Source organism: Hemitrygon akajei, chromosome 10 (assembly GCF_048418815.1).
Source record: "Hemitrygon akajei chromosome 10, sHemAka1.3, whole genome shotgun sequence".
NCBI lineage: Eukaryota > Metazoa > Chordata > Chondrichthyes > Myliobatiformes > Dasyatidae > Hemitrygon > Hemitrygon akajei.
Genome location: NC_133133.1, coordinates 155,263,700 through 155,285,383, shown reverse-complemented (window position 1 = coordinate 155,285,383; position 21,684 = coordinate 155,263,700). Strand labels below are relative to the sequence as shown.

The window sequence follows — 21,684 nt, the reverse complement described above, 5'->3', positions numbered from 1 at the left end:
AGGATATAAAAGCAAGGATGTAACTCCAAGTCTTTATAAAGCATAGGTCAGACCACACTTGGAGTATTGGGAGCAGTTTTGGAGAGGGTCCAGAGATTGAAGTTTAATTTGCTAGAAGGTGTTGAATCTGGAATCCATTGCCCCAGATAGTTATGGAGGCCAAGTCTTGGGTATATTTAATGTGGAGGTTGATATGTTTTTTATTAGTAAGGGTGTCAATGGTTACAGGAAGAAGGCAGGAGAATGGGTTTGAAAGGAATAACACATCAGTCATGATAAAATGGCAGAAAGGACATGATGACTAAATTACATAATTCTGCTCATGTCATATGGTGTTACTGATTTATACAGTAGCTGCAACATTACTTAGTAAATCAAGACAAAACAAATTAATGATGGCAGAGCAATGGATGTGATGCATATGGATTTTAGTAAGGCTTTTGACAAGGCTCCCCATGGAAGATTCATTCAATAAATCACGAGGCATAGATTCACTTGGTAACGTCAAACTTGAAGGCAGTGTACAATATTAATAGCAAGCTTCTTAGCAGTGTGGAGGAACATAAGGAACTTGGGGTCCAAATCCTTAGATCCCTCAAAGTCATCTTATAGTATGGTATGGTGTGTTGGCCTTCAATAGTCAGGGGATTGAGTTCAGGGCTGTGGGGTAATGCTGCAGGTCTACAGAACTCTGCTTAGAGAATACTAGGGGTATTATATTTGGTTCTGGTTGCCTCATTGTAGGAAGGATGTGGAAGCTTTAGAGAGGATGCAGAGGAGATTTACCAGGATGCTGTCTGGATTAGAGAACACATCTTATGAGTAAAGATTGAGTGCTCTTGGGTAATCTGCTTTTGGAGTGAAGGAGGATGAAAAGTGACTTGAAAGATTACAATAAGCATAGATTGAATAGCCTTATTCCCAGGGCCGTAATGGCTAATACCAGAGGACATCCTTTTAAGGTGAGTAAAGGAAGGTTTAGGGAGATGTCAGAGGTAGGTTTTTCACATAGACAGTGGTAAATGCTTGAAATACATTGCAGAGAGTGGTCATAAAGTCGGTTATGACTCTTAGCAAATGGATTAAAGCAAAATGAAAAGTTATGAGCTATGTAGGATGGAAAGGACAGGTTGTTCATGGAGGAGATTAGAAGATCAGAGACCTCAGATGTACCACTGCTCCATCCCCCCGCCCCACAATCATCCTCAACACGGCTGTGCGCTGAACCCACTGCTGTACACTCTGCTCACACGTGACTGCATGGCCAAACATATGAATAATCTTCTTGTCAAGTTCACCAATGACATGATAGTGGTGAGGCTCATCACCAATAACAATGAGACAGCCTACAGCGAGGAGGTGGAAGAGATTGAGGCTAAGCAGATAACCTTTCCCTCAGTGTCAACAAGGCAAAGGAGATGGTTATCAACTTCAGGAGAACTTGCACCACCCTCCTGACCTTTACTTCAGCAACAGAGCTATGGAAATTGCAAGAAGTTTCAAACCGCTAGGAGTGCACATCTCTCATGGTCCCAGATCACATCCTTCACAGTCAGGCATGCTCACCAAAGCCTCTGCTATACTCATGTTGTTCTACAGATGCATCCTGACATGCTGCATCACTTCACAGCAGGGAAACTGCACTGCGGCAGACAGGAGGGCTCCACAATGGGTAGTCAAAACTTCCCAACACATCACCAGCATTAGTCTACCTACCATCAGGTGCTGGAAAAGGGCCAGTAGCATCATGAAGGAATTCACCCACCCTGCTATCCCACTGTCTATCCCACTCCCATCAGGGAGGAGGCTATGTAGTTTCCACACCTGGACCACCAGACTCAAAAACATTACTTTCCCCAAGCAGTAAGGCACATCAACACCTCCACTCATTAACCCACCCCTCCATGCCCCAACCACCAACACTTTATCATTTCCTGTCAGTCAACTTATGTAGAGACACTTCTGTGCCTAGCATCTATTATGTATATAAACTATCTTATGTATTTATATTTATTGTTTTCTTATTATTGTATTTTTGGTGCTGCATCAGATCCAGAATAACAGTTATTACATTCTCCTTTATACTTGTGTACAGGAAATGACAAATTGAACAATAGCCTGGGCTAGAGGGCTCATACTGTGCTGTACTGTTCTTTGTTCTATTAAAGGCTTATTTGAGACTATGCAAACAGTTCATTGTTGTGATTTTTGTCTTAAAACCAATTGCTACCTTTTAATCTTGCAGTGGTTGTAGGAGTTACAAAGATTTTGTAAGTAGTTAAAAAGATAGCAAAATTTTTGCCCATTAACAAGAAGTATTTAAATATTGAAGAACAAGTGGTAATCAGATAGTGAGAAGAATATTGGATTTCAATACACCACTGCCCAGATATAGGTAGTTTTCTAATGTAATTTTTATTACTAATTCAATTCTTAGGGAAATTATTTATTACCAAAGCAGATGTTGTTGGAAATCAGCAGGCCAGGCAGCATTTTGTGAGTGTTGCTTGAATTTCCAGCATCTGCAGATTTCCTCGTGTTTGTTGTTGGAAATACTATCTTTGAGATTGAATAGATTTTGGTTGTAAATGATTAACTTCTGCATCTGGAAGAGGTATAATGAAAATAGCAGGGTGTTAGTTTTGAGTTTAAGGTACATTGATCAGATGTATAGAGATTTTGCCAGTAGGAACCAGGTGTAGCATTTAGACTGGTCTTTATCTTCACTTTTGCCAGCAATCAAGTCAAAATACTTACTCTGGATTTTTGTGTCAAGGGATGTCCCAGGAAAGAGACTGGACAAATCTGAGGGAAATGTAACATAGGACTTCAGAAGAAGCAGGTTATGGATAAAGCGTAATCAAGGGAAGCTTGCAGCATTAGAAGCAGCCATTTGGATATTATGTCACTGGTGGGCAGAAAGAGGTATCCAAATGAATTACACCTTCCACCAGTAGGTCCATAATCTAGCACATCACAGTTCATCAGATACAGGCCCAAGGACTGTTTAAAACATAATAAGAGTTCTTGCCACTCTTACCCTCTTAGTCAGTGAATTCCAGACCATTTTCATCCTTTGGGTGAAATCCATTTACTTCACATCTTTTATAAATTGCTTTAAATCTATGCCCTGTGTGTTTTCATTCTTTCCATATACCTTACTAGACCTGACACATATACTTCTATTTATTCTCCTCTCATTTTCCTGGTTCAATAAAAAGAACCCTAACTTATTCAACTTTGCCTCACAGTTGAAGTTTCCAGTTTTATCATCATCCTGGTAAACTTCTGAATATGCATTGTTCACACTTCTAGCACAATCCCACTGCTCTTTTCTCCTTGACTAATAGGAATAGACCCAATCTGCCTTCTTTTGATCACTTTATTGCTCTGTCCTACTACCTTTTTTAAGATTTCTGGACAATCATTCCAAAGTCCATTTGTTTCTTTACATTCCCAGCCAATTCTTCACCCTACTTTTGTGCAACTATAATTTAACGTAACTCTTAAAATATACAGAAAATACAGTAAGACCATATAAAACAGGACAACAGCAGCCCTATCTGTGTACTCCCAAAATGCAACATATTAATAAAAGGACTATTTAGCAATGTTTTATACCAGCAGTTACTCACCAATACATGACAAACCTTTCCTTTAGTTGTGCTGTACCAGGGCCATGGAGCTGCTTCATTGCTGATTCAAAATATTGGAACTTACTCACATCATTGTGGAAGAACTGCACTGTACTCTATGCCCAACATTACATTCTAAGGGCAGTTAGAAATGACAAAAAATGACAGCTTGCTTCTGATATCCCAAGAATGAATGAAAACCAATCTTGATTCCTGACAACGTATTTCACATAGCACCATTAGTTTTTCTAACGTGTTACAGAAAGAAGTATGCCAAGAGATCCATCCTTGATTGGCAGTTCTGAAATGTGCAATATAGTCTAGTTAACACATTGATCCCTTTCAGTGATTCCAGATGCTAAAAAAAATTAATGACTTGTAGTTTTCCTTTTAATATATGATCTTGAAACAAATTTTAACTGGTAATATGATAATTATTGACATTAACAATAATTTTATCTTATGTTGCATGGAGACATTTGGTACAATAAATGATAAGCAACCAAAAATTAATCATCTTTACTTGATGCCTATTTCTGTACTGATTGATGAAAGATGTATATTTCTTAACCATGTTAGTTTTAAAACATGACTTAGTCTATTTTGTACCAAAATTAAGTAAAACATTAATAAGTAAAATCATACAAAATTTTGTGTTACAAAACACAAATCCTAAATTCCACACTATTATAAAATAAATATTAGATTAAACTGTAACTGGATATTTTCTTTTACAGGTGCTTAGTGTCAAATGATTAGGACAAAATGTCAATGTGTCATTGCTGTCAGAATTTCATGACTGAACTGAATTTTGTGGGTTTTCCATGATACAAGTAGCCACGTAAAACTATTAAATGTGATTTGAAAGCATAATTTTGGCATTATAAAACAGATAAAAGCTGAAACGCTGTGTTTTTGTTACAATTTTAAATAGGTTGGCTTCAGAATTCAGGCATTATTCATGTGTTCACTAAAGCATGGAAAGAAAAAAAAAAAATATTTTTGTAATCTCACATTCAGCTAACCATCTGTAAAATTAGCTGGGGTAAATGAGGTTTCTATTGTGAGATTGGAAGGTATCTGCTAGTAGATTAGAAACCAGGTACATATAGCACTTCCCCTTGGTCCCAACAATTTTTAACTATTTAGGTACTTTTCTTTCTTTTCCAATTACTATTCTACTTTTCTAGAGCCCATGCTCTTTTCTCATTCCTACCATCGGGCAGGAAGTACAGAAGCCATATGACTCATGCTACCAAGTTCAGGAACAGTACCTGTGGTAATATCCACATACTTAGATAATAAATTTACTTTGAACTTTGTACTTTCCTGCTTGACTTTATTTTAATTTGGAACTGACCCACACTTGAAGGTGTTTAACATGGAGATAATCTTGTATTTCTGTCACACAGACAGAACAGTTGGTGCTCAAAGTTTCAATTATCTTCTCTACTTTTAGAAATTGCATTGTAATAGTGGTCAATATAATACATAAAGACTCTATGCTAGTGCACAGAAAAGTTAACAATAACTGTTTTCAATAATATTAATTAACTAATACTCAACTGTCCCAGACTAGGGAAGAAATTCTACTTTCTGTATGCCAATAGCTTTCTCAGACCTGTGATACGTTTAATAACACCTGCACTAAATTTTATATCTTGCAAAAAGCAATTAATTACTAATTCTCTGTGAGAATCATGGAGAATCACTGTGAGAAATGACAAACATTTGCTTCAATGTTACCAAATCTTACAAAACAATTTCATACATTATTTTAGCTGTGGCAAATCATTCAATCTTCTTTATAACATTCCTTGTTTGCATGTTTTAATTTCTAATTTCTGAATGGCACTATCAGAAATCCTGCTAAAAACAAAACTACATATTCATATACTACTATATTCTTTAAATCTGTTTGTAACAGCATGATGCATCTGATCTCTTGATCTACCTAGCTCCCATTTCTTTTCTCTCCTCCTTCCTCTCCATCTGCCCTTCTCCAACACACTTGTCCCACTGGCTTCCTTCCCCCACCACTCCTTGTGTCCTCTCCATATTTCTCTCCTTATTCTATGCTCCACCTTCCTCTCTTATCAGATTCCTATCATCGTCATTCCTTTGTCATTTCTGCCTCTCATCTCCCAGCATCTGGCATGATTCCCACATCTGTTTATCAGCCCCTCACCTGATAACATCTATCATCTACATCTTTTTCTCCATCATTTACCTCCACAGTTTTCTTCCTGCTTCCCCCCTCTATCTCTAGATGAAAGGTCTCAACCTGAAACATCAAAAGACAATGCCTCAAAAAAGTGGCATCCATCATTAAGACTCCTCATCACCCAGGACATGTCCTCTTTTCATTGCTGCCATCAAGGAAGATGTACAGGAGCCTGAAGACACATACTCAACATTTTAGTAACAACAACTTCTCCTGCGACATCAGATTTCTTAATGGACACTGAACCCATGTACATACCTCACTTTTGCCCTCATTTTACACTATGTACTTTATAAAATGAAAGCTAAATTTTTTTATTTTTTATATATAAAATAATTTATAGTTTTCTTTATATACTACAATATACTTCTGCTGCAAAACAGCAAATTTCACAAATATGCCAGTGATATTGAACCTGATTCTGATTCAAACGTCCATTTCCCTTTATTGATGCTGCCTGTCTTACTGAGTTTCTCCAGCTTTTAATATGTTGCTGCACATTCCAGCATCTGCAGTCTCTTGGACGTCCTCAGCTTATTATAACAATAACACCTTCTTCTTTAGCAATAAGCTGAACTGAATTATCATTTAAAAGGCACACCAAAGCAAGTTTAACAAATATAAAATATTAAGTGCATATATACTCCATGAACCATAAATGTGCCGCTAAACTAGATTTAAGTTTTACTAAATTCCAGTGAATTTGCATATATGTAATGTATTAGTAGCTTCCCTTTCTCAAGGGCAATGGACTTTGCCCTTATCTCTTTCTCCCAGGGTGATACAAACTGAAGAACAGTTCTTCCCTTAGCCTTTTATCTTCTGGTTGAACCCCACAGCATTGCATTTCTTCACTATACCTTTTAATGCTAATTCTAGTTCATAGCTTTATATAGTGCAGTACTTAACAAATAAGTGCATTAATAACCAGATTGTAACTAAGTTTGTTATCAAAAATCAGAACTAATAAACTGAATAGCTAAAAGCAAAATAAGTATCAAGAAAATTGAGACCACTTTCATCAAGTCCTTCACCATGACAGATTCAGTCAATCATAGCAAGATTACATTTGTCCACCTCAACCCTTGCTATCATATTCCTGCATTCCACTCATTTTTAATAAGTATTTAAAAATTTACACCTAATACACTGATTTTTCTGCATTAATGGTCAGAAAGAGTTCCCAATTTAATCCTGTCTTCTATCAGTAAGTCTATATAGCTGTAAGATAACAAAGAAATACAACCCTAACAAAATTCTACAAATGTACAATTATTTGTAACCTATGGATTATGTTATTTTAATACACTCCATTGCATTCTCTCATTTTCCACCTTAAAGTTCTATCTGTACAAAACTTGGCACATATCCTTGTTTCAACTATTTGCACATTATCCTGTGTCCTTGCAAATCTGTGCCAGCACCTAATCACACAATGAATTGTATTCACAATCCTTGCCTTGGATGTCACTGGGTTTCTTTCACAAAAACACCAATTCTGTTCTGACTGCAGAAGTACTGCCAATGATTTCTTGGCTGCTCATCTATTTTACCATGTGAGATCTAACAGTGGTTCAGGAACCTGTACCAACTTGCAGCACACAATAGCTGAGTTTGAGAAGATAATTGCAGGGTGGTGGGGCCTACTGACAAAATTGGACATTTTGCAATTCATGTGTTTGTCACTTAAATCAGTTGACCAAATTAACCATTATAACTGAAAAATGTCTGTAGCCTTTGCAAATAGATGTAGCAAAAGAACCAAAATAAATTACTGAATTTTTATTCACATCAGCTTTTATTCTTAAATCTAATGATTGGGCTGTATCAACAAAATCACAAGTCTTGAGTGGGATGAGAAAGCTTGAACCAATAGATTAGCTCCTTTTGGATCATAAATTCAGTAAATTCTGCAGTTGCTGGAATATCAGAGCAACACACAAAAAATGCTGGAGGAAAGAACTCAGCAGGTTAGGCAGCATCTGTGGAGGGGAATAAACAGACAATGTTTCAGGACAAGACCCCTCAAGATGCTGCCTGATCTGCTGGATTCCTACAGCATTTTGTGTTTATTGTTTTGAATCATATGTTTTACAGACTGATAAGTAGTCCTTCCTTCTGGCAGGAATTAACAGATCTTGTAAGTAACCATTTCTGTCAGATGTTATACCGTAGCTGTTCTGACAGAATGTCTCCTCGCTGATGATCAACACTGGTGCACCTCAGTGGTGCGTGCTTAGCCCACTGCTGTACTCTCTATATACCCATGCCTGTGTGGCTAGGCATAGCTTAAATACAATCTATAACTTTGCTGACGATACAACCATTGTTGGTAGAATCTCAGGTGGTGATGAGAGGACATACAAGAGTGAGATATGCCAACTAGTGGAGTGGTGTCACAGCAACAACCCAGCACTCAACGTCAGTAAGACGAAAGAGCTGATTATGAACTTCAGGAAGGGTAAGATGAAGGAACACATACCAATCTTCATAGAGGGATCAGAAGTGGAGAGAATGAGCAGTTTCTAGTTCCTGGGTGTCAAGATCTCTGAGCATCTAACCTGGTCCCAACATATCAATGCAGTTATAAAGGCAAGACAGCGGCTATACTTTATTAGGGGTTTGAAGAGATTTGCTATGTCAACACATACACTCAAAAACTTCTATAGATGTACTGTGGAGAGCACTCTGACAGTCTGCATCACTCTGTGGTATGTGGAGGCTACTGCACAGGACCAATAGAAGCTGTGGAGGGTTGTAAAGTTAGCCAGCTCCATCTTAGGTACTAGCCTGCAAAGTACCTAGGACATCTTCAAGGACCAGTGTCTCAGAAAGGCAGTGTCCATTTTTAAGGACCTCCAGCACCCAGGGCATGCCCTTTTCTCACTGTTACCATCAGGTAGGAGGTACAGAAGCCTCTAGGCACACACTCAGCGATTCAGGAACAGCTTATTCCCCTTTGCCATCCGATTCCTAGATGGACATTGAACCCTTGGACACTACCTCACTTTAAAAAAAAAATATTTTTTTGCACAATTTTTAATCTATTCAATATATGTATATTGTATAAAGTATACTGAATATACTGAATAAGATTTACTTATTATTACTACAGTATAATTATTTTTCTTCTATATTATGTATTGCATTGAACTGCTGCTGCTATGTTAACAAATTTCACGTTACATGCCGGTGATAATAACCTGATTCTGATTTGATTCTGAATAGTGCATTTTTGCCCTTGTTTTCAAGTTTACATGATCCACTGTGCTAAGCAAAAAAAAAGGCATAACCTATTGACTGCAAGAACCATGGGTGCAACAGTAATGGCTTCTATGTCCTCTGTTGTTTAAAACTCAAATGACAATTAGCAAATCTGTTGAAATAATGCTTGAAAATGTCGTTTTTCTGTGTGGGGAGTTAAGATGCCTTTAGATACTGAAGCTAATGTTGAACTTTGTAGATATTCAGAAGGCCTGTATTGACTTGCACTGGACTAATTTTTGATTTTGTTAGATGGAACAAGGAATGTAGTAAGAACCTTTCAAGTCACAACATGAAGCACCATTAATTTTTGTTCAGAGTCTCACACAATCAACTAGATGGAGCTTCTCGTTCTCAATTTGGACTTGAGATCTGCAACAAGGACCAAGTAAAGTACAAGTTTAATCTAAGTCAATCAATCTTAGGTTTCTCTTTGTATTCAACAGAATACAATGTAGATACTATTGTGCAACTATGGGATATTCTATTATGGCACAGGCCTGCTGGAATGAATGCTCTGGCTGGATGGTACATGTATAGTAAATGTTTTGTGAAATTCACAGCAAATGTTCTCTGTGAAGATCAGGGGACATTTTACAAATAAAGTTATTTGCATGCGGGCAAGTTTGTAACTTGAACAGTTAGCTTGACCTAGGGCATTGTTTGCACATTGGAAAGTGTTCTCATTGAAATTTCATTCCAAAGAGCTACAGCTTGGCAGATCGATGCTACTACCTGTCTTTGGACTCAAAGCAGACAAGATTCTCTTTTTTGAACATATACCTCTAAGAGAATTATGAATGAAAATGAAAGATCAAAAAAGACACACATCTACTTTTAAGTACTGTATCCTTTGTTCTTCAAACTCATTTCTTTCTCACTTATTATAGATACAAGACTCTTACATCAGCTTATGATCTTCTATTTTTAGTGACTTCCCATTTAGATTTTCTGCATCATGTTGAAAGCAACTCTCATTTGAACGCAGTGGGCTACCGTGCTTCATTTCCCGAAATACCTACCGCACTGGTTACCACTTTGGAAGGCAATTAATATAATTTTATTTAAAATTTCTCTTGTGTTTTGTAAAGATGCTTACATTTACTTTATTAGAATGTAAAAGGAGAAACTGCAAATAGAATACAACAGTTCAGTAATCCTTCAGTTTAGCTTTCAGATTATACTCTTAGTATTTATGTATTTATAGGGAATTGTAAACCATAGAACTTTTTGTCATCAAGATAGGATAATGTTATTTGCAGAAACTCATCTGCTATATTAGTGAAAGGAAGAGTAAGAGTAAGGAAAATTATTGCAGTGGGTATCTTTTCTGTTGCTTTAGGGTCATTAACAATTTATTGAAGGACAAATAATAAATTAACCTTCAGTTCTACGGGAGTGCTAAGGAATATCATTAAACATGATTTTATCTTTGATGTTGCAAGCTCTGCATTTTGACAATTTTAAATTGAAATTATAGCTATTATACTCAAAGTAATAATTAAAGTTAAGTTGCAGTTACACCTGTTAGTGAGTTCAGTTTTACAATTCAGCAGACCCATATTTTGTGTGTTTTGCCTGATTTCCAGCATTGTCAGATTTTCTCTTGTTCCAGCTTTACAATTAACTATTTCAATATCAATTGTACAAATATTCTATAATCCAAAATTGGAAAAGCCATCAGTACTTTGCACATCATGTAGCACTGTGTTCAAAAATATTCACCTTTTTGGATTAATAATTTAGAAACATAGCAGGCCAGGCAGCAACTGTGGAGAGGAAAAGACAAACTTTGTTTTCTGCCTCTCCCAGTTCTGATGAAGAGTTATGATCTCAAACATTAACTTTGGTTCTATTTCCGCAAACATTTTCTGACCTGCTGAGTGTTTCTGCAGTTTTGTTTTTATTTCAACCGTTCAGTTAGAAATTAGTATGCACGTCATTCATTTTTACTTTGTTGTTTTTGCTCAGTATTTAGGGGCCATACTAATTTTGGAAATAAATAAATTCATTATTGACCCAACAGCTCTGTGTTTCCTCACACATTATTATTGAAGGTTTCCTCACTGCTATCAGAGCTGGGAAGTCTTCTGGCCAGTAGAATGAGAATCTGTATGATCATTCAAAGACTAGCTCATGGACATCATGCTAAACATTTGCAGTGTTGATGATGCAGGTTAAGAATAATTGCCACAAATTTCATTCCCAGTTTTTAGTATTAAATGCAGTAAATAAATCTTCAATATTTACAACATTGAATTCATGTGACATAAGAAAGAACATAAAATAAACTAATGGGTATCAGCTAATTATACCCACCCTCCCCCCTACACATGTACCAGCTCATCCATTTAAAAAGATTGAGGCAAATCTAATTTTAACCTGAACATTGCTTTCCTGTCTTTACCCTATATTCAACTCCCTTGTAGTCTATATGTCTGTCAGTTTCCACTTTGAATATATTCAGTGACTCCACCCACTCAGTGGAGGATGCCAAAGAATCTTAACAGTTTGAGAGATTAATCTCTCTATTTGGAGTCTTTGCCCCCTAAATTCTACTGACTATCGCAACTCCACTTCCCTCCCCATCCTCTAGGCATTCACCCAATCAATCTTCCTGTAGGTTTCAAAAAGATCTTTTTCTTATTTTTCCACACTCCAATGAGCATGGGTCTAGTCTACAGAGGCTTTCTTAATACAATATCCCATGAATCAATGAATCTTCTCTGCATTACCTCCTATGCAAGTACGGTCTCCTTTAAAAATGGAGACCAAGACTGTGAGCGTAGTTTCCTCTATTTACATTCTACACACATTCTGCAGCAAAAGCCAGCTTTCTATTAGTGTTCCTAATTAGCTGCTGTACCTGCATGCTAACCCTTTGTATTTTATGCTGTAGTATTTACAGATCTCTTTGTACATCTTTGTTTTGTAGTATCACTCCATTTGAATAACTTGTCCAGTCATTTGTATGGACAGTTTAGATAATTTTGTTCTTCTGAATATTCAATCAATTACTTGAAAATGTATATAGCCATAAAAGGTAAAACTTTAACTATAAAATGCTGAAACAAAATGGAAAATTGCAACTTTGAATGTACTGGTGTTGACCTTTGGAATACATATAATCTTTAGTAATTTGGCATTGATTTTCATTTTTGTCTTTTGTTATTTTCTACCTCCCAAGTGTTCTCCATTTCAACCCACATTGAGTCTTCTAGTGCTGTTCATTTAAATCACTAGGAGGTGTATGATAATAAAGAATGTTGATTTTCTGCTTTTTTTTACTCTCTGGAGAAGTGTCTTCACCAGTCCATCAAGTTGGCATGAAGAATTCATAAAATGAGACTTTTTAATGGGAATCAGGATTTTATTATTTGACATTAGATGTTAGTCCAGTGACGGAGAGTACTACCAAATCCTACATTAATTCTTAGTGTTCCAATTTTAATAATTGCAACTTTTTTCTACAAAATGCTTTCTAATTGGTGGCTGCAACTTTTTGAATATACTATATATATAATTTTATAAACATTTAATAGTGAAAACATGGCCAGTATGCTGTTGAAAGCACAGCATTAACTCTGAGTGATGGCTTATCAATCAATATTGCTCACAATTCCATTTTGGCTTTTGCCACATTTTCCTTCTATTATCTATTTGGTTAAGGCTATCATTTCCCTGCAGCATCCTTCTTTTTCTAGTCACGTTTCACAAGGCATTATGAAGAAAAAAAATGACATCCCATATTACCTTAAATTACTATTCTGAACTTTAGTCCTACTAAAATCACAGAACTCTACAAAATAGGAAATTATCCTTAACCTTTTGAGTCTTCAAAATTGGTGTTTATACTACTATTCACTGTGCTTCATAGTTGAACCATTTTTGTTTTAATTGAAGGTGTAGTGCAGATGACATACTGACATCAATTCATCAATCCAATTCAAAATGTAATTAGAACATAGGAAAGAAGAGCAGGAGTAAACCTTCTGGCCCTTTGATCTTGCTCTGCATAGCTGATCAGCACCATTTCCCAATATTATCACACATCTCTTGATTCCCTTAATGTCAAGAAATCTGTCAAACTGAGTTTAAAATCAACCAGTTCTCCTGGGTAGTGAAACCCAAAGGTTCAACATTGTCTGAATGAAGACTTCTTCATCTCCTTCCTAAACAATCAACCTCTGGTTGTCATGCACACTTCTTTTGTACTAGACCCATCAATCAAGAAACAATAACCTCTGCATCTTGCCTTTTGGTTACCAAAGGAAAAGTGTTTTTTTTGTATGATGAACACAAGACCTTTCAATTTAAAGCTCTGTTTCTGTGGTGAAATAAACTTGTACAACTTTAGTAATTGTTACAATGCTTTGAAGAACGGACAACATAGAAAATATGATCAAACCACAGGTGAATAAAAGAATGTACTACTTTTTTCTCTTCCAAACTGATGAACAAAATAAATTTAATCATATCCTGTAAAATCAAACTTATGTACAAATATTATTAATTTTAGCCATAACAGCTGTTGTTTCAGCTACTTGAAAGTGTGTGAAATGTCTTACAAAATATCATACCCTTATTGCAAAGTATCAAATACCTGCCCAATGCAACACACACAAAATGCTGGAGGAATTCAGCAGGCCAGGCAGCATCTATGGAAAATGAGACCCTCCCTGAAATAGAGACTATTTACTCTTTTCCATAGATGCTGCCTGGCTGCCTAAATTCCTCCAGCATTTTGTGTGTGTTGCTTTGGATTTCCAGCATCTATAGATTTTCATATGTTTCAAATACCTGCCTCTTCATTCTTCAACTGGGCATTATGTTGAAAATTAGGAGTTTTCTCTTTTGAGATTCAGAGATCTGATTTGATGTCCCAGTGTAAAACATGGTGAATGAATGATCTAGCTTTATAGAAAAAAATAAATTTGTTTGAAGGGTATTTTCAAGGGTATGCTAATTTGCTGAATTATAGTCTGTTACTTGAACACGAGTAAATGCAATGATCCTTTCCTGCTCTTTCCTTCTCAACTTTCCTACAAGATTGTTTTCCTACTGTTTCAAGTGGAGAGAACTTACTGGGTTGTTTAGCTTCCTGGGTTGTTTTGCTCGTTCTGACTTTGCTTGACACTATGAATACATTGGACTGCCATATCATCTAGAGGACTTTTCCTTACCAGGAAGATTATTTGATCAACCAGAAGAGTTAAATTAAAAAGTAAATGTTCTTCTGACCACAGTATGAATAAAAGAAAACTTCACAAAAGACATCATGAGTGCAAAGAAAATGAGTACAGTTAAAAGATGCAAAGTGGATAAGGGATAAACAAGTTCCTTTCAGTAATAAACAGTAACTGTACCCCATTTACATACATTGAACTATAATGATTATGGCCAATTGTTTGCTCATTTTGTTAAATCAGTGCACTGAAACTAATAAGTTGTTGAATAATTACACCAATGCAGTTCTATCAGTTCCAACAGTATATGAACATTAAAAAAATGCAGGTGCTAGAAACATAAATTAACAAATAGAAAATGCTGGAAGCTTTCAGCAGGTCTAGCAGCATCTGTGGAAAGAGAAATAACATTAATAATTCAGACTGAAGATGGGGGTCATGATCATCATCAGGGTCACGCTCTGTTCTCACTGCTGCTATCAGGAAGAAGGAAAAGGAGCTTCAGGAATCACACCACCAAGTTCAGGAGCAGTTATTACCCCTGAACCATCAGGCTATTGAACCAAAGGGGATAACTTCACTCACCTTCATTTGCACCATCATTGAAATGTTCCCACAACCTATGAACTCAGTTTCAAAGACTCTTCATCTCATGTTCTTGATATTTATTGCTTATTTATTGATTTGTATTATTTCTTTATTTTTGTATTTGCACAGTTTGTTTTCTTTTACACATGGTTGAATGCCCAAGTTGGTGTAGTCTTTCATTCATCCTAATATGGTTATTATTCTATTGTGGATTTGAGTATGTCCGTAAGAAAATGAATCTCAGGGTTGTGTATGACAGATATGTACTTCAAATATAAATTTACTTTGAACTTCTGAATTACGATGCTGAGAGGATATGTACTTGCTTTGAGGTAGTTCAGAGAAGGGGTACAAGGGGTGGTTGAGAAGGTTAGGCCTATACACACTAGTGTTTAAAGGAATGAGAGATGATCTTATTGAAACATACATGATGTTTTTTTGGGACAACACAAAAAGCTGAAATGAAATTAATGGGTCAGGCAACATCTATGGAGGGAAGTACACAGCCATCATTTCAATTTGAGATCCTTTAACTGGACTTGCCTCAGTCCAAATGAAGGGTCTCAACCAATCCTGTTGACTATTTATTTCATTCTATGCCTGTCTGAACCATTGAATTCCATTAGCTTCTTGTGTGTTGCTCCATATTTTAGCATCTGCAGCCTCCTGTGCTTCCGTGATTCTTTGAAGGATTGACAGAGTACATGTTGAGAGACAGGCATAGTTTTAGAATGAAACAAGATAGAGGTGAGAAAGAATTTCTCCAGAAAAGAGAACAAATCTTTAGATTTCTCTACTCTTAGAGAGCTATGAAGGCTGACTATATTCATGGAGATGGTCAAGGTTTTTGGATCCTGGTAGGTTTGGGGGTTTATATGAAAAGGCAAGAAAATGGTGCTGAAGCTAAGCAAAAATCAACTGTGATTTCATTGAAAGGCAGAGCAGGTTCAAGAGATGATGTGGCCTTCTGCTCCTTTTTTTTGTGGACTTTTGAGAAATCATTGCAAGGTTTGATTAATAAAGCTTTTATTTTGCTTTAATTACTGAAAAAATGGTATTACATTCCATGACTCAAGAAATTTCAAAGCAACATATCTCAAAGCCTATAAATGTTATATTTCTAGTTAGGTGTCAGCTTTACTTGTTAAGTGGGACAATGGATTGTAACGGTTGTTAAGATGATGATGCAGAACATTATTTCCTGCTGTTAGAATGATGCTGTGATCATGGTGCTAACACAATTAATCACATTTAGTGCAGTGAGATCATAAAATCTAGGTTTATCAAGATGAAAATTCATCAAATTATATCTTGAATAGGCTGTTCAACTAAAAATAAATGTAATATATACTAAATATTGGTTCTTAAGGTTTTTATAGCCTCAGGTAGTAATGGGAATAAGCTCCCACTACCTATTAAGTGCTTCCAATGATGTGCATCTCAAATAGCTTCTGATAACCAAGCCCAGCTTCTGGCCTTCATGTATGGCTTAGCTACTAAGTCCAGTGGACCCATTTCTACTGACAGAAGAAGGAACAAAGGTGGGTTATTGATGCCTTAAAACCAGTTGCTTTGGGTAGATGGGTTTTTTCAGTCATGGTTAGTTGGCAGCTCAAATAGGAGAAGGAAAACGAATTTCAAACCTCTGCTGTCTTGCATGGGGAAGGTTTCAGGAGTAAACCATGAGGGGAAAAGTCAGGAGCTGGAGTCCCTAAGGCAGTTCTACATTGAGTTCAACACTGTCTGGCAACTCCTGCAACACCACTGGTGCCAAACTGTATTGGTCTCTGTCGTTCCTTTGGAATCATCAGCTATGTGAATTAGAGGAGCCTGCTACATGGGCAACAGCTTGCTCTCAACATCATACTACCCTGGCTTGCATATTACCTACACAGTTGGAACATAACATCCATGGTTGACCCCAACCAATGGACTGTCTCAATACGGAGGTTTCACAATTATATACGATTTATTGCATATGCATTGTATTTCTAATGAAACATAAAAATCTTTAAAATAGTTTATAGAATCTCTCACTATATATAGTTTAGATAAAGTTTTCTAATGTAAGTTTTACTTCTGGAAAACAGAATAGATTATTTGGTGACAGGTTTTCATATCGTAGTAATATCACACCAGGTAAGGGTCTGATATGTATGAATTGTTGGGTTAGATGAAATTGGTTGTGGCTTATAATTAGAATGGAAAGCTCCAGTATTCAACTACCCACTGATAAGTTTATTTTTCATACAACCTTGCCATATGAGCAAAGTGCCAGATATGATCACATCTCTCTCTTCACACAATGCTGTAATCTATGTGGCGACTAATAACAGAGGCCAACTATTTGGTCAGCACAGGTCAACTGAGAGACTAAGGTGAAAAGAATTATAAATTCAGTCTCCACTTAAAACTCCTTTATTTTAATGTTCTTTAATTACTTATTAGTCTTGTAATATTTCTCCAAAGATTTTGTATAAGTTTGTGATTTGTAAATGTGTTTCCGAACACCTAAATGTTCATATATTTTTGTCTTGATTAAGAACATTTTTGAAATCATATTAAATTTATTAATTAACCTGGCTTTGCCCTAAGCACTGCTTAATATTGAGGGCTGTGGTAATGGACCTGCAGCAGCATGCTGGCTGAAACTCAGTTGGAACATATTGCCTTCAAGATTAGGAGACCTGGTACCATTGAGACCATGTATTATTGCTGGTTTAGAACAGAGATGGAGGAGACAAGGTGTTGTGGGTCAAATCGAGCATAATTAGTGATTGGTAACCAGTGGTGTTCCACGGGGATATATTCTGGGACTCTTGCTCTTTAAGATTTTAATAAATTACCCAGATGAGGAATTGGAAGGATGGGTCAGTAAGTTTTCAGATGACATGGTAGTTGATGGTGTTATCGATGGTGAGGAAGGATATTATAGCTTACAACAGGATAAAACAGGATGTAGAGCTGGGCAGAGAATTGGAAGATGGAGTTCAATCCAGCAAAGTGTGAAGTTCAAATTAAATTTATGTCACTATATATTACTCTTGCAGGGATTCACAGTGGATGCAAAGGAATACAATGAAATCAATGAAAAACTACACACAAACAAAAATGGACAAACAGCCAATGCATAAGACAAAGTATGCAAATACAAAAATAACAAACAAACAAACAAATAAATAAATAGTTAGATAGATAATATTGAGAACATGAGTTGTAGACTCCTTGAAAGTGAGTCCTTGGGTTCTGGAATCAATTCAGTATTACAGTGTTTGAAGTTATCCATGGACTTGAAGGTAGAATACAAGGTTAATGCCAGGATTCTTAGCAGTGAGGAGGAACAGAGGGATCTTAGGGTCCAAGACAACACAACCCTTATAGCGGCCATGAAATTTTTGGAGTAGTTAAGAAGGTGTCTGGTGTGTTGGTATTCATGAGTCAGGGTTTGAGTACAAGGTCCACGAGATAATGTTGCAATCTCCATAAAACTCTGGTTAGGCCATTCTTAGAATGCTGCGCTCATTTCTGGTCAACTCATTATAGGAAGGATGTGGAGGTTTTGGAGGGGGTGCAGAGGAGGTTTATAAGGATTTTGTGTCGATTAAAGAACAAGTCTTATGAGGAAAGGTTGAGTAAGCTTGTGTTTTTTCTCTTTAGACTGAAGGAGGATGAAGTGACTTGGAGGTTTTTAAGATTATGAGACTCACAGATAGTGGACAAGCAAGCTCCTTTTCCCCAGGACAGCAGTGGGCAATACCTGAGGACATTCATTCAAGTTGATTAGAGAAAGGTTTAGGAGAGATATGGGCTATGCAGGAGGGAAGGGTTAGCTTGATCGTGTAGTAGGTTTATATAGGTGAGTGCAACATTGTGGGCCAAAGGATCTGTACTGTGTTGTACTGTTCTATATTCTATGATTAAGCTTATAATGAGTATTGCAAATCTAAGACAAACCAATATCCTAGCATTTACTCATTAACAGTAACTGACCTGTTAACTACATTGACCTAGAACTGAAATTCAGGCGTGATTATGAAACATAGAAGCATCACTCAGGCAGTTACTAAGGACTTGTCTTATAAATTTAGAAACCACTGATTTTGTGCAGATAAACAAGGATTTCTAACTGTCACTGCTCATTTCCCTTAGGAATTTCAGTACTGCTCTTTCAGAGAAGTGGAATCACTGTGCTTATAGAAATAAATTGCTCAGACTTTCTTCATTCAACCATTCAACTCAGCACGAGACCCTGAAAATGTCAATGTGCACTGTTAATTTGTAAATCATAAAAACTGCTTTGCAAGCATTTTATAAAATCAAAATTACACTGGTGGCAGAAAATTTTACAAATAATTGATATTTTCTGTATGTTCTAGAAGGAAGATACTGACTGAATCATGGTATTTTGCAACTAGTGGGAAAATATTCAAACAATTAATATTTTGGCATTTACCTGCTTCCATGAAACAAGCAAATTCATAACAAAAGTTCTCCTCCACAGTGGAAAACTCATTAGACAAAAATAGCTTGTTTGGAAAAGTTGCCTCTTACTTTTCTTGTGAAGTATCCTGGGAGCTTTTATTCTGTTGAAAGTATTTCATACATGCAAATTGTTGTTGTTCTTCCTGAGCAACTAATTAACAGGTTTTGACTTGGATGCCCCTTCTATAAGAGTTATTAATTCTTAACAAGTTTTCTGTATTTTTCCTAGTTGACATGTTCTTCATTTGTTCCCCCTTTGGTACGTTTTGTTCTTTGTCAAATATTTGGTGATACTTAAATCATTACTTCTCTTTTAAAAAGGACTCAGCATAGTTTCACAAAGGAGGAGCCTGCTTTAACTGCTTTTCCATTGTCTTTGGAACTTGCATTTATTCTATGCAAGTGATGAAGGGCATGACAAAGGAAAATACACTTCCGTAGGTTTCAGCAACTTGCATTTGGAATTGAATGGAACTTTTGTTTCTCTTCAAAACTGCCATCATCATCCTTTTGGTTTCCTATACAAATTAATCTTAAAAAGCCATGTTCTTTGCATTATTAAGGCATATTTCTACATTTAAAACATTGCTTACTTCTTTCCTCACTTTACTGACCTGTCAAGTAACTCCAGCAATCACCTTCCTGGCTTTTTGATTTCCAGCATGCATCAAATTTTCCACCAAAACGTTGTACATAGATTACTGAGATTCTATTTTGCCTTCAAATTTCTTGTCATAGTTACTAATCCCATTATATTCCCACTCTCTGTGAACCCCTGAAGCCTTACTTTCTTCTTTGTATATCAACACCTAACCTCTGATCTCAAAAGTAAGCCACCCTTTATACTTTTTAAGGGTGCTAGTCTCGCTGTCTGTTAGTCTCTCCCTAAAGCCTTTCACTCAGCTGCTGCTTTCCCTGCCCTTGAAACCCTCATCAAAACCATTGTTTCAATTCTGCTTTATTTTGTCTTATGAAATTTCTTGGCAAACATTTCTCCCTATCAAATATGTTCAGTATTATGCTGCTACATGAATCTAAAATATTTTTGTATAGGATGTGCTTAGACGTTACAATTCCTGTAAATGCTAAACAATATGTTTCGTGGCCATTATTGGAGATATTGGATTGACATATGACAGTAATTTAGGGAAATTAAGGGTTATGGGGAAAAGGCAGGTAGATGGAGCTGAGTTTATGGACAGATCAGCCATGATCTTATTGAATGGCAGGGCAGGCGCAATGGGCTGGATGGCCTACTCATGCTCCTATTTCTTATGTTCTTATGTGATGCAATGTCCTTCTACCAACACCAAATACTATTTCATTTACATGGCTGCTTTGGTATCAACTTTGGAGCAGCAATATACAAATGTGCAATAAATGTTAAGTGCCTAGTGCTATACATCCAGAACTTTGTACTAGTGATATGACAAATACAAACTTATTTTTCTGCATTAGTTCCTTGGCTAGAAAGTTTTAAGAGAAGCAAAGGAACAGTGAGCCAATTATCATTAGGTATAATATAGGTAATTGGTGAGAAAATCACGTTAATTATAGTAACCATCAGCTTTACTATTCAGTTAGCATAAAGCTTAATGAATCAGGTATGAAGACTGTAATTGCATAGAAAGGACAGAAATTGAACCTTTGAGCAAACTGATGAAAACAGTGCATTGATATCAAGCTTTTGGATGTTACACTTATTCTGTACTCCAATGTTTTCTCTGCAAGGCCCTCCAGTTTCACTGGAAGGATGAACAGAGCCAACATCCTGTATCTCAACACTGATACCTTAGTTACACAAGTCAGCTCCATTAAGCAAAGCAAGTTATCTGCATACTAAAGCATGTTCTATTCTAAGCTTGGTCACAAAAAGAAATTGCCATATGGACAGAGAAAAAGACTAAATCTCTCTTGAAAAAAAATCCAACATCCCTGGGGATCTTGGGAATCCTGGTTCTTGAACACTCAAAGATGATATTGAGTTCCTATTCCATTCATGTAAAACAAACAGAAGCTTTGATAAATATCAGAACATTGCACTACTCTAAAGTAGCCCAATTAAATGTTTGCCCCATCAAGCACTTTCAGAACTATTTTCAAAAGCATCTGCACTACTCTCAGTGACATATCTCAGAACTGTAGAACAATCAGCCCTAAGGTACCATGTGAGAATTACTCCAATGTTCCCAGTTTTTGTTTCAAATCAATACCATTTGCAGTTTTAACATTGGCTTCTTTTCCCCTTGCATGTATTTTCATTTGCTTGTCTCTCTGTTTTCCTTTGGATTTATAGAATAAAAAC

At 36.4% G+C, this 21,684-nt stretch overlaps 2 protein-coding genes across 8 annotated transcripts in view; one reads left to right on the top strand and one right to left on the bottom strand.

The window, feature by feature from the left end:
* Positions 1 to 21,684, top strand: part of immp2l (inner mitochondrial membrane peptidase subunit 2) — a 505,123-nt gene that overhangs the window by 238,082 nt on the left and 245,357 nt on the right. The window lies entirely within an intron of this gene.
* LOC140734853 (leucine-rich repeat neuronal protein 3-like) overlaps positions 1 to 21,684 on the bottom strand; it is a 107,452-nt gene that overhangs the window by 81,914 nt on the left and 3,854 nt on the right. The window contains exon 1 of one of the 4 annotated variants that reach the window (XM_073059445.1): positions 2,454 to 2,539. The exons of the other annotated variants lie outside the window; for them this stretch is intronic. The gene's annotated coding sequence lies outside the window, so the exon portion shown is untranslated. Of the gene's footprint in view, positions 1 to 2,453; positions 2,540 to 21,684 lie in introns of those variants that run through there. 4 annotated transcript variants of the gene reach the window in all.